The sequence below is a fragment of the Rhinatrema bivittatum genome, chromosome 3, assembly GCF_901001135.1.
Source record: "Rhinatrema bivittatum chromosome 3, aRhiBiv1.1, whole genome shotgun sequence".
In the NCBI taxonomy this organism is placed as follows: domain Eukaryota; kingdom Metazoa; phylum Chordata; class Amphibia; order Gymnophiona; family Rhinatrematidae; genus Rhinatrema; species Rhinatrema bivittatum.
In genome coordinates, this window is record NC_042617.1 from 507,451,676 (window position 1) to 507,464,872 (window position 13,197).

At 40.6% G+C, this 13,197-nt stretch overlaps 1 protein-coding gene across 6 annotated transcripts in view; it reads right to left on the reverse strand.

Annotated features, from left to right (window-relative positions):
• Positions 1 to 13,197, reverse strand: part of HMBOX1 (homeobox containing 1) — a 434,799-nt gene that overhangs the window by 279,594 nt on the left and 142,008 nt on the right. The window lies entirely within an intron of this gene.

Sequence of the window (13,197 nt, forward strand, 5' to 3'; positions counted from 1 at the left end):
CCAACAAAGTGTTCTTATTCATTAACCCTCTTAAACTGAAGAAAAGGTGTGGAATGAGAATAGTAGTAGTAATCCAATTCAAGGAGGTTTATATGAGAACTAAATTTTTGCAGGGGAACAACTGTCACTCATTCCTGAAGCCCTTATTTTGTCCCTTTTCAGAAAATGTAACTTGTGGCAAGATAAATTATTGCAATGATAGTATTTCATAGTCAAGTCACAGATGGCCATGACAAATATCTATGACCCATTCCCTACATTCTCAATAAATACAATTTCTAAATAATAAGCAATCCCAGCACAACTTATATTTTATGGAACTAGATTAAATTCTGTTTCTAGGGAAGGGTGGTATGACATTTCCTCAGAATTTCTTACTCATAGTCCCTCTGACCTGGAACATTATTGAGAAATGCTGAAATTCAAGGAGATTCATCAACTGAAAGCCTTTGCACAAAAATCTTGTATTACTTCCTAAAACTAACAATTGTCTCATTTCAAAAATATAGCTACAGGGTCTGGCCTGGTAGCGGAGTGGCAAATGCACACTGCCATGAAGAAGACCTGGGTTCAAGTCCTGCGTTATGAGGCATGTGGGGAGGAAGTCTCCATCATCACTCAATGCTGACATTTAGTGGCCAAACGTAGGAGTGACTTTTCAAAGGAGTTATATGCATAAAAGTAGCATATATCATAGCAATTTTTAAAAGCCTATTTATGCATGTAAATTCTATTGAAAATTACCTCCTTATGATCCACTGTGATCTGGTTCTGGAGGGAGCTGTGGTTTGAGGCCCATGGACAAGATTTGTTACTATGATATCTGAGCAGCGTTGGGTGGATGATTTAAAAAGAGGGGGAAAAAAATCAATGGGTAGTTGTGAATAAAGTCTCATGGCACCACAGTCCAATAGAGGCTATTTCAGATTGATCAAGAAGCCCAAAAGGATCAGGAAGAAACTGCTAGGCCAAAATTTGGATGGCTTATTGTTCAGTTGCATTTTTAATCAGAAAAAGCAGAGTAATAGATGTTCTCTGAGGACAGCAGGCTGTCTCAGTCCTTAGACATGGGTGATATTACAGAAAAAAGTCAAAATAGTCCTTAGACATGGGTGATATTACAGAAACTACAAAGTCAAAATAGGGAATAGAGAATCCAAATCTAACAACCTATCCAGAGACGTTCCCCAAGGCTCTTCACTCTCTTCCACACTCTTTAACATCTACCTTCTCCCCCACTGCCAATTCCTCTCCGATCTTGGTCTCACCCACTTCATTTATGCGGACAACGTCCAAATACTCATCCCCATCACTAATTCATTATCCAACTCTCTCAAAACCTGGGAAAATGCTTTCTCCGCAATCAATTATCTCCTTTCTAACCTCCACCTCGCACTCAATAACATCCAAGACTGAACTCCTCATCATCTTGCCCCAACATAACTCTACTACCATCTCCGATATAAATGCTCACCCCAACTCAACAGCCATATCGCAACATGTACGTGACCTCGGAGTCACCATAGACAGTCATCTAAACCTCAAAAAATTTATCAGCTCAATCCTGAAAGAGTGTTTTTTCAAACTAAACACTCTCAAAAAACTAAGACCCCTTTTATACTCTAATGATTTCCGCATGGTGCTTCAAGCCACTATATTCACCAAACTTGATTACTGCAACGCCCTACTATTAGGCCTCCGCAAGGCTTCCATCAAACCACTCCAAATGCTCCAAAACTCTGCAACTAGAATCCTTACCATCACTCGCAAGAGAGACCACATTACACCAATCCTCAGAGACCTCCACTGGCTCCCGATCTCCTTCAGAATAAATAAATAATAAATATTATCCGATGGAGCCTGGCACAGAAATTTGACTTCAAAGTTTCTAGAACTTTAGACTGTGCCTCACTGTGCCTCACTAAGCATGCCCATGCATGCTAACATACCACAGGTTCACAGGGGAGCCCCTTCAGTTTTGTAACTTAGCAATTTAAACTGAAGCCAACTCCAAGAGGAGACAGGCAGGTTTCGTGAGGATGGACATCTTGTTGTCCTTGGAGTATACCTGTTACAGGTAAGCAACTCTGCTTTCTCTGAAGACAAACAGGATGGCAGTGCTCACACATGGCTAACTCCTAGCTACAGACTACCCTGAATGAAAAAAGGGGAACAACAACAAGTGCCAATGGGAACAACAACATTTTTATTGGCAACAAGCCTTTTTTCCATTTTATACTCATCCTATGAGGGACAACCTGGAGAAAAAATAATAAGCCCTAGGAGGGACTGGCGTTGGGTTCTACACCTCAAACAAATTCCGCAGGACATACTGGTCAAACCTAGTAGCATGTTGGCCATCCTTATTGAAACAGTAGCAAGATGTGTATGTGTGGAGAGAACTCCATGTCGCAGTCTTGTAGATCTCCTCCATAGGGACTGATTGCAGGTGATCCATCAATGTTGCCACAGCTTGCACAGAGTAAGATTTGACATGGCCCACCAGATTTAGGTCTCCCTGGGCATAACAGAAGGAGAAGCAATCTGCTAGCCAATTAGATAAAATCTGCTTGGCAACAGCTATCCCCAATATTTGTGTTTCAAAGAAAAAAAACGCTAGGTGGACTTTCTATGGGCTTCGGTCTGCTCCAGGCAGAAGGCCAAGACTGTCTTGCAGTCTAAACTGTGTAGCTGTTGTTTATCTTGGTGGACATGTGGTCTGAGAAAGAATGTTGGAAGGATGATTGACTAGTTAAGATGGAATTCTGACAATACGTCATGCAAGAACTTATGATGGGTGCACAGGATCCTACCCTATTATGATGAAATCTGATACAAGGTTCTGGGAAAAGAACCTGTCTGTACTGACTTATTCAATATTTCCAGACCATCGGGGCTTTCACCACCCTGCCTCCTTAGTGAGAGAAACTGCCTTGGTTCCAGTATTACTTTCCCATTAGCTAATCTGTCATCAGGCATCCTTCCACTCAAGAAAGCATTGCTAGTCCATTTTTTGAAAAAAAGGGAATTAAGGTGCCCAGGGAAAGCATCTTGAACTTTTCTCTCTTGATGAACTTATTCAAGGCTGTTATGACTAGGATGGAATGGAGTCCCCTTGTTTTCTTTGGCATCAGGAAATACTTAAGAGTAAAATCCCTCTACCCCCACCTGTGGTTTAGAGGTTTGTATAACTGCTATTGAACCTCTTTCTTTAACTAACAGGCCGATACAGTACAGTGCGCTCCAACAGAGCGCACGGTTATCCTACTCTTGGACGCGCGTTTTCCCTTACCCCTTATTCAGTAAGGGGAGGAAAACGCGCATCCAACCCGCGGCACCTAATAGCGCCCTCAACAAGCAAATGCATGTTGATGGCCCTATTAGGTATGCGTGCGGGATACAGAAAGTAAAATGTGAAGCCAAGCCGCACATTTTACTTTCAGAAATTAGCGCCTACCAAAAGGTAGGCGCTAATTTCTTCTGGCACCAGGAAAGTGCACAGAAAAGCAGTAAAAACTGCTTTTCTGTGCACCCTCCGACTTAATATCATGGCAATATTAAGTCGGAGGTCCCAAAGAGTAAAAAAAAAAAAAAAAAAATTGAATTCGGCCCGCGGATGTCGGGCCGAAAACCGGACGCTCAATTTTGCCGGCGTCCGGTTTCCGAGCCCGTGGCTGTCAGCGGGCTCAAGAACCGACGCCGGCAAAATTGAGCGTCGGCTGTCAAACCCGCTGACAGCTGCCGCTCCGGGCTAAAAGGAGGCGCTAGGGATGTGCTAGTGTCCCTAGCGCCTCCTTTTGCCCATTTTTACCGCCGGGCCCAATTTAAATACAGAATTGCGCGCGCCGGCGAGTGGCCCGCTCTCCCGTGGACTTTACTGTATCGGCCTGTAAGTGAGGCTCTTTTTCCTTCTCCCTGGGAGTCCTACTCCCTAAAATCCTTGAACCCTAGACTAGGTTGGGGCTTCTCCTTTCTTGGTTATAAAGGATACCTCAACCTTATTTTGGTTGAGGTATCCTTTATAATCTGTTCTACTCGGGCTAGTCCTGAAGTGGTCCCAAAGTGCCTCAAATTGTGGGCAGTCCTGTCTTATTACCACTGGATATGGGGATTGAAGCAATATTCTGACCTCTATACAGGCCTGTCCTGCAGTTGTTGTCAGTACCACCTGATCAGTGGGGTACTGTTGTTGATCTCCATGTTCACATGCAAGGGTTGACTTTCTCTTATGGCTAGCTCCTATTTGTCTACTTGGTTCCTTGCTGCACCCCTGAATTTATTAAATCTTGGGTGGAGACTTCATTTAACTCAAGTGGGACCATGACATATGCCAGTCTCAGGTGTGGACCATCCACCAGGTTACAGCTTTACAGGTTCACAAAGATACTGACCCAAACCCGTTCCTCCATTTCATTCTTGAGGTGAGAGTTGCCCTTGCTAATATGCTTATTCATTTCACATTCAACTATGCTCACCTTCCCTTGGTTGATTGTAGTCTCTTTTGCTCTGCTCTGGTAGGGGACACTCCCATTCCAGATCTCCCAGTCATAGACATTCTTTATCTGTATGGTCTGTAGTCTTACAATAGGAACATTCCTGAAGTGCTTCTTTCACTTTGCCCTCATTGCTATTTCCCTGGTTCCTTGAACATTTTCGCTATCATAGGGGCAACAGTGTTTTCTATGTGCATTTCCCACACAGAGGGCCAAAAGGAAAAGGACCTGGGCAATCACCACTCACATGGAAAAGAACCTCCTTGATCCCTTCCTTTTCTCATTTCCGGAGTTGTCACTTCTTTAAAGGTTCTCTCTGTTTAATATACACTACAGCCTCTAAGGCTGGTATACCAGGCCAACATCTATGGCCTCACCTCCAAACTACCAACAGTCTTTGGCAAATGGCCTCACCTGCCACATATGATACAAATTGAGGAGCCTTATTGGCTTTCCTCTGAATTTCAAGGTGGGTTCTTACTGTCCAGAAGATAGTTCCTGAGTTCCTCTATTCTCTTTATCAGGATCAGATGTCTGGATGGGGTATCCCTCTATTCTTGGTCACACTCCAGGAAACCCTATTGCAGCTGGGCTTGATGGAAGGCATTAGCCAACTCTATGGCCAAGTCCAGAATAAACTTGTTTGTTTATTTATTTATTTATACTTACTTATATCTCACCGACGTCAATAGCTCTAGACAGCTTACAAAGTTACATACACAAAATAATAGATGCACAACAAAACAGAGTGATTACCACTCAAAGTCTGAATTACATTAAAAATGGGACCTTCTCAGTGTGTCAATTATAAGCATGGATGGATGTTAGCTCTCTATAAATTGTTCAAGCACAATTAAGTCTGCCACTTCTTGGCCTGATTTCATATTAGGCTGTAGCTATTTCCACTCAAGGTTCTTGAGATGACAGGAAAGATTCCTGGGGTTTTCTCCAAAGCGGAGGATCCCTTTCCAGAACAACAGTCAATATGTTTCTGGGTTACACCCAACCCTTTTGAGTATAGCTGCCTTGATGCATCCAGGTTTGCAGACTGATATGCCATTTGGCTGAGGCTGGTCAACAGGTTTCCCAGATATATGGGCTAGTCAGCCTCAGGCCATCCAACAAGTCAAGTGGTCCACTCAAAGTTCCCTAGAAAAGCTTCTGGATCTTCCAGTCCTAACTTTGGTATTATGGGAGTTATTGTGATATGCTGTTCGGCAATAACTTGAAAAGCTTCTATAAATGACATATGTTGCTTGGCTTCACCCTCCTGCTGTGCAATCAAGGTTGCTTTTAGGGGGCACAACATCTCTAGGAAGTACTATTTTTCTATCCCCTGGTGCTGTATAATGGTCTGAAATTGTAGATATTTATCTTTTTTAACATGTATTAATTGTTTGTCACAATGGCCTAAGCGATGTACATATTGTGACATACATATTTCAATGTATAAAACAGACAAACTTACTTCACAATAAATAAATACATGCAGCCAGCTCTCATATTATAAATAGGCTTGCCTGTACAAAACTCTGGCACACAGGGGCATTGCTGGAATCTGCTAGACATGCAGGACCGAAAAATAAGGGAAGCATAATCAAACTTGATGGTGGCAGCGGCATTGATGCCCAGTGAGCACTGACAAGATGCCAACTCGGTGCCAAGATGAGAACAGAAACTCTAAAAAAAAAAAAAAAAAAAACCACACAAAAACTAAGGAAATTACCGGGTTAGAAGAAAATTCCTCGGGGCCCTGCGATGAACAATCCTGTTTCAAAACACTGCAGCAGAGGCCGAAGCAGTACAATGAGGTAGATTTTTGTGGCAAATAAGATTTTTAGATAAATAAACCATTACCGGAGGCTCTGTGGAAAACGAGACTGAAGGGCCACATGGCCACGTAGTATATTAGCATGCCCATGCATGTTCAGTGAGACACACTCAAAGATCTAGACACTTTGAAGTCAAATTTCTGTGCCAGGCTTCATCGGATGTTGTCACCCATGTGTGAGGATTACCATCATGCTTGCCCTTAGAGAAAGAATGGCAAGCCCCAGTCCACGCACGTCATGGCTGTCTAGAATACAATGCCTTTTTTTTCTGAAAAGTTAGCACTATTTTCTGAAACTAGAGTAAATGAAGTATAATGAAATGTATAACACAGCTTTTTCATATAACTTTAAGCAGGTGCTTAAGCTGAGCTCCCAAGCAAAACCAGCTTGCTGGGCCTTCTGTGTTTGAATGGAATAAATGATAGCTTTATGGAGCAATTGGTTCAAGAACAGACGAGAGAGGGAGCAATTTTAGATCTAATTCTCAGTGGAGCACAGGATTTAGTGAGAGAGGTAAGGGTGGTGGGGCCGCTTGGCAATAGTGATCATAATATGATCAAATTTGAATTAATGACTGGAAGAGGAACAGTATGCAAATCCATGGCTCTCGTGCTAAACTTTCAAAAGGGAAACTTTGATAAAATGAGAAAAATTGTTAGGAAAAAACTGAAAGGAGCAGCTACAAAAGTAAAAAGTGTGCAAGAGGCGTGGTCATTGTTAAAAAATACCATTCTAGAAGCACAGTCTCGATGTATTCCACACACTAAGAAAGATGGAAAGAAGGCAAAACGATTACCAGCATGGTTAAAAGGGGAGGTGAAAGAAACTATTTTAGCCAAAAGATCTTCATTCAAAAATTGGAAGAAGGATCCAACAGAAGAAAATAGGATAATGCATAAACATTGGCAAGTTAAATGTAAGACATTGATAAGACAGGCTAAGAGAGAATTTGAAAAGAAGTTTGCCGTAGAGGTAAAAACTCACAGTAAAAACTTTTTAAAATATATCCAAAGCAGAAAGCCTGTGAGGGAGTCAGTTGGACCATTAGATGATCGAGGGGCTAAAGGGGCACTTAGAGAAGATAAGGCCTTCGCGGAAAGATTAAATGATTTCTTTGCTTCGGTGTTTACTGAAGAGGATGTTGGGGAGGTACCCGTACTGGAGAAGGTTTTCATAGGTAATGATTCAGATGGACTGAATCAAATCACGGTGAACCTAGAAGATGTGGTAGGCCTGATTGATAAACTGAAGAGTAGTAAATCACCTGGACCGGATGGTATACACCCCAGAGTTCTGAAGGTACTAAAAAATGAAATTTCAGACCTATTAGTAAAAATTTGTAACCTATCATTGTACCTGAAGACTAGAGGATAGCTAATGTAACCCCAATATTTAAAAAGGGCTCCAGGGGCGATCCGGGAAACTACAGACCGGTTAGCCTGACTTCAGTGCCAGGAAAATAGTGGAAAGTGTTCTAAACGTCAAAATCACAGAACATATAGAAAGACATGGTTTAATGGAACAAAGTCAGCATGGCTTTACCCAAGGCAAGTCTTGCCTCACAAAACTGCTTCACTTTTTTGAAGGAGTTAATAAACATGTGGATAAAGGTGAACCGGTAGATGTAGTATACTTGGATTTTCAGAAGGCATTTGACAAAGTTCCTAATGAGAGGCTTCTAGGAAAAGTAAAAGTCATGGGATAGGTGGCGATGGCCTTTCGTGGATTGCAAACTGGCTAAAAGACAGGAAACAGAGAGTAGGATTAAATGGACAATTTTCTCAGTGGAAGGGAGTGGGCAGTGGAGTGCCTCAGGGATCTGTATTGGGACCCTTACTTTTCAATATATTTATAAATGATCTGGAAAGAAATACGATGAGTGAGATAACCAAATTTGCAGATGATACAAAATTGTTCTGAGTAGTTAAATCACAAGCAGATTGTGATAAATTGCAGGAAGACCTTGTGAGACTGGAAAATTGGGCATCAAAATGGCAGATGAAATTTAATGTGGATAAGTGCAAGGAGATGCATATAGGGAAAAATAACCCATGCTATAGTTACACAATGTTAGGTTCCATATTAGGTGCTACCACCCAAGAAAGAGATTTAGGCATCATAGTGGATAACACATTGAAATTGTCGGTTCAGTGTGCTGCTGCAGTCAAAAAAGCAAACAGAATGTTCGGAATTATTAGAAAGGGAATGGTGAATAAAAAGGAAAATGACATAATGCCTCTGTATCGCTTCATGGTGAGACCGCACCTTGAATACTGTGTACAATTCTGGTCACCGCATCTCAAAAAAGATATAATTGCGAAGGAGAAGGTACAGAGAAGGGCTACCAAAATGATAAGGGGAATGGAACAGCTCCCCTATGAGGAAAGACTAAAGAGGTTAGAACTTTTTAGCTTGGAGAAGAGACGGCTGAGGGGGGATATGATAGAGGTGTTTAAAATCATGAGAGGTCTAGAACGGGTAGATGTGAATCGGTTATTTACTCTTTTGGATAATAGAAATACTAGGGGGCACTCCATGAAGTTAGCATGTGGCACATTTCAAACTAATCGGAGAAAGTTCTATTTTACTCAGCTCACAATTAAACTCTGGAATTTGTTGCCAGAGGATGTGGTTAGTGCAGTTAGTATAGCTGTGTTTAAAAAAGGATTGGATAAGTTCTTGGAGGAGAAGTCCAATACCTGCTATTAATTAAGCTGACTTAGAAAATAGCCACTGCTATTATTAGCAATGGTAACATGGAATAGACTTAGTTTTTGGGTACTTGCCGGGTTCTTGCCTGGATTGGCCACTGTTGGAAACAGGATGCTGGGTTTGATGGACCCTTGGTCTGACCCAGTTTGGCATGTTCTTATGTTCTTATGAAATGATTTTAGAAAAAAAGATCTGCTGGGTGAGGGGTTGTGAAAGGAGAGTCCTCAGTACCCCTTTTCCCCCACCTCCTTCAACAGAATGCACACTATCAGTTTCTTTCCAAACTTGACAGAGAAACACTGGCACTGACAGCCCAAATCTTACTTGGGCACATGTTGATTTCCTTTACACCTGCTGCTCAAGGCTGGGTCTGGGAGCCTCTTTGCCTCTTGTGTCAGATAAGTCTGGTGCTTCTTCTTCTCCTATACGGTAATGCTGAGTGGGACCAGGTTTGGTACTCTCACTGCTTTTTCTCATTTTCCCTTTTCTCTCTCCCCAGCTCACTATGTTCTATCTCTTTACTTTTTCTCACTTTCCCCTTCCCCTTTTTGCTCTCTAGTCTTCCTTATTCCCTCTGTTCACACTATCCCTTTTCCTTACTTTGATCTCCCCTTTCTCTTTCCACTATCCCTTCCTTTGTTCTCTGTATCCCTTCCACCCTTTTACTCCCCATTCTTCTCATGTAGTGTAGCACCAGCAGCACAGCACGAAAGAACATAAGAACATATTGGGTCAGAACAAGGGTCCATCAAGTCCAGTATCCTATTTCCAACAGTGGCCAAGCCAGGATCCCAAGAGGTAGATAGATTCTAAGCTTCTTAACCCAATAATAGGCAGTGGATTACTGCAACTCTATCTTAATAATTGTTAATGGACTTTTCCTCCAGGAAATTGTCCAAAACATTTTTAAAATGAAGCTATACTAATAGCTTTTACCACATCCTCTGACAACGAATTCCAGAGCTTAATTATGAGTTGAGTAAAAAAAAATATTTTCTCTTATAAGTAACTTCATTGTGTGTGTCCCCTGGTCTTTTGTATTTTTCGAAAGAGTAAGCAACTGATTAACATTTACTTGATCCATTCCACTCATTATTTTATAGACCTCTATCATATCTTCCCTCAGCCGTCTCTTCTCCAAGCTGAAGAGTCCTAACCTCTTTAGCCTTTCTTCATAGGGAAATTGTTCCATCCCCTTTATCATCTTGGTCACCCTTCTCTGTATCTTTTCTAATTCTGTTATATCTTTCTTGAGATGTGGTGACTAGAACGGAACAAAATACTCAAGATGAGGTCGCACTATGGTGCGATGCAGAGGCATTATGATATTCTCTGATTTTTTTCTCCATTTCTTTCCTAATAATCCCTAGCATTCTATTTGCTTTCTTGGCTGCTGCTGCACACTGAGCAGAAGATTTCAATGTATTGTCAACGATGACACCTAGATCCTTTTCCTGAGGGGTGACTCCTAACGTGGAACCTTGCATTTTGTAGCTATAATTCGGGTTACTCTTCCCTAAGTGCATCATTTTTTCTCTTCTTTACATTAAATTTTATTTGCCATTTGCATGTCCAGTCTCCTGGTTTTGCAGTGTCCTCTTGCAATTTCTCACAATGCTCTTATGATTTGACAAATTTGAATAATTGTGTGTCATCAGCAAATCTGATCACCTCATTTGTTGTTCCCATTTCCAGGTCATTTATAAATATATTAAAAGCATCAGTCCCAGAACAGATCCCTGGGGCACTCCACTATTCACCTTTTTTCCATTGGGAAAATTTACCATTTAGCCCTACTCTCTGTTTTCTATCTTTTAACCAGTTGGCAATCCAGAACAGGACACTGCCACCTATCCCATGATTTTCTAATTTCCTAAGAAGTCTCTCATGAGGGACTTTCTAAAATGCTTTCAGGAAATCCAGATACATTATATCAACTGGCTTACCTTTCAAGTCCAGATAAAAAACATATTATCAGAAAAATTTAAACTTGAAACAGGAGTACCTCAGGGTTCAGCACTGTCTGCTACACTCTTTAACATATATATGCTACCCTTATATCATCTGCTGGCAGGCCGGGATAATACATTACATTTACGCAGACGACATTCAATTAATTCTACCAATAGACGACACAATTGAGAAAACATTAAGTCTAGCTAACATGTACCTAGACATAATTAAACAACTACTAAACCAAATGGAACTGGTTATCAACATTGACAAAACTGAATTCCTTCACCTTGAGAGAAAACATACTGAAATCATTCAAACACCGATAACCCTAAGAAATAACCAAAAAATTGAGCTAACCGAAAAAGTAAGGAATCTGGGAGTAATAATGGACCCAGAAATCAACCTGAAGCAACATATATCTATAAAAGTAAGAGAAGGCTATGCAAAACTTATGGTCCTCAGAAGATTGAAACTATTACTCACACCTGCCCACTTCAGAACAGTATTGCAAACACTTATCTTTTCCAGCACTGACTACTACAATGCACTCTTACTAGGAGTCCCAAGCACATCGATAAGACCACTCCAGATACTTCAAAATACTGCAGCCAGAATACTGACGGGAAAAAAGAGGAGGGACCATATAACCAAAACTTTAGCAGACTTACATTGGTTACCTATCGAATACAGGATAAAATACAAGGCCTTATGCACCATACACAAACTAATATATGATAAAGAAGCAGACTGGCTAAACACAGCCTTACGAGTACATCTTCCACAAAAAAACCTCCGCTCAGCAAACAAAGCACTACTAACAATCCCTTCAGTAAAGTCAGCAAAATTAACCCAAGTGAGAGAAAGGGCTTTATCATTGGCTGGGCCCATACTATGGAACACGATGCCCCCTGAACTCAGATTACAGAATAATCTCAAAACTTTTAAGAAAAATTTAAAAACATGGCTCTTTAAAAAAGCCTTCACTAAAGAGTGTGGAGGGTAGAGAATGAAAGTACAGGGTAATGCAGATGAGAATGAATTTACTCAATCCTACATTTAAGAAGTAATATCTCAAAGAGATAGTAACTCAATAATATACCTGGACTTGACCAACATTACTCAAATAATGATTTTATTTATGAAATTGTAACCGAACTTTATTGGCATCTTTTAGAATGTATGATATCCTACATTTACTTACCTTAGTCTATGTGCCTATTTGTAAACCATTGCGATGGTATATAACTTAGCGACAGTATAGAAAAGTTTTTAAATAAATAAATAAAATAAAATATTTATTTCTCAAAAATATGTAGCACATTTTTGAGACGACTTCCCTTGGCTAAATCCAGGTTGGCTTCGTTCCATTAAACTATGCTTATCTATAGGTTCATGAATTTTGTTCCTTATTATAGTTTCTATCATTTTGCCTGGCTCAGACGTCAGACTTACTGGTCTGTAATTTCCTGAATCACCCCCTTGATCCCGTTTTAAAAATTGGCATTATAATTAGCAATCCTCCAGTCTTCAGATACCATAGATGATGTTATTTCCAATAGCAGGTCTGCAATTTCATTTCTCAGTTCTTCCAGCACTCTGGGATGTATACCATCTGGTCCAGGTGATTTGCTACTCTTTAGTTTGTCAATATCTTCCTCAGTGAATACTGACGCAAAGAATTAATTTAGTCTCACTGCTATGGATTTATCATCCCTAAGTGCTCCTTTTACCCCTTAATCATCTAATGGTCCAAATGACTCCCTCGCAGGCTTTTTACTTTGAATGTACCTGAAAAAATTATTATTATGAGTTTTTGCTTACACAGCAAGCTTCTTTTCAAATTCTTTCTTTGCCTTCCTTATCAATGCTCTGCAACTGACTTGCCAGTGCTTATGCTGTTCCCTGTTTTCTTCATTTGGATCCCTTTTTCTTTTCTTGAAAGATGTTCCTTTAGATATTATAGTCTCTTTCACCTCACCTTTCAACCATGCTGGTAGTTATTTAGCTTTCTTTCCACCTTTTCTAATGTATTGGATACATCTGTTCTGTGCTTCCAAGATGGTATTTTTGAATAACATCCATGCCTGAGCTAAACCCTTAATTTTTGCAGTTGCTCTTTTCAGTTTTTTCCTAACCATTTTCCTCATTTTATCATAGACACTTTTTTGAAAGTTAAATGCCGTCATAGTAGATTTCTTTTTTGT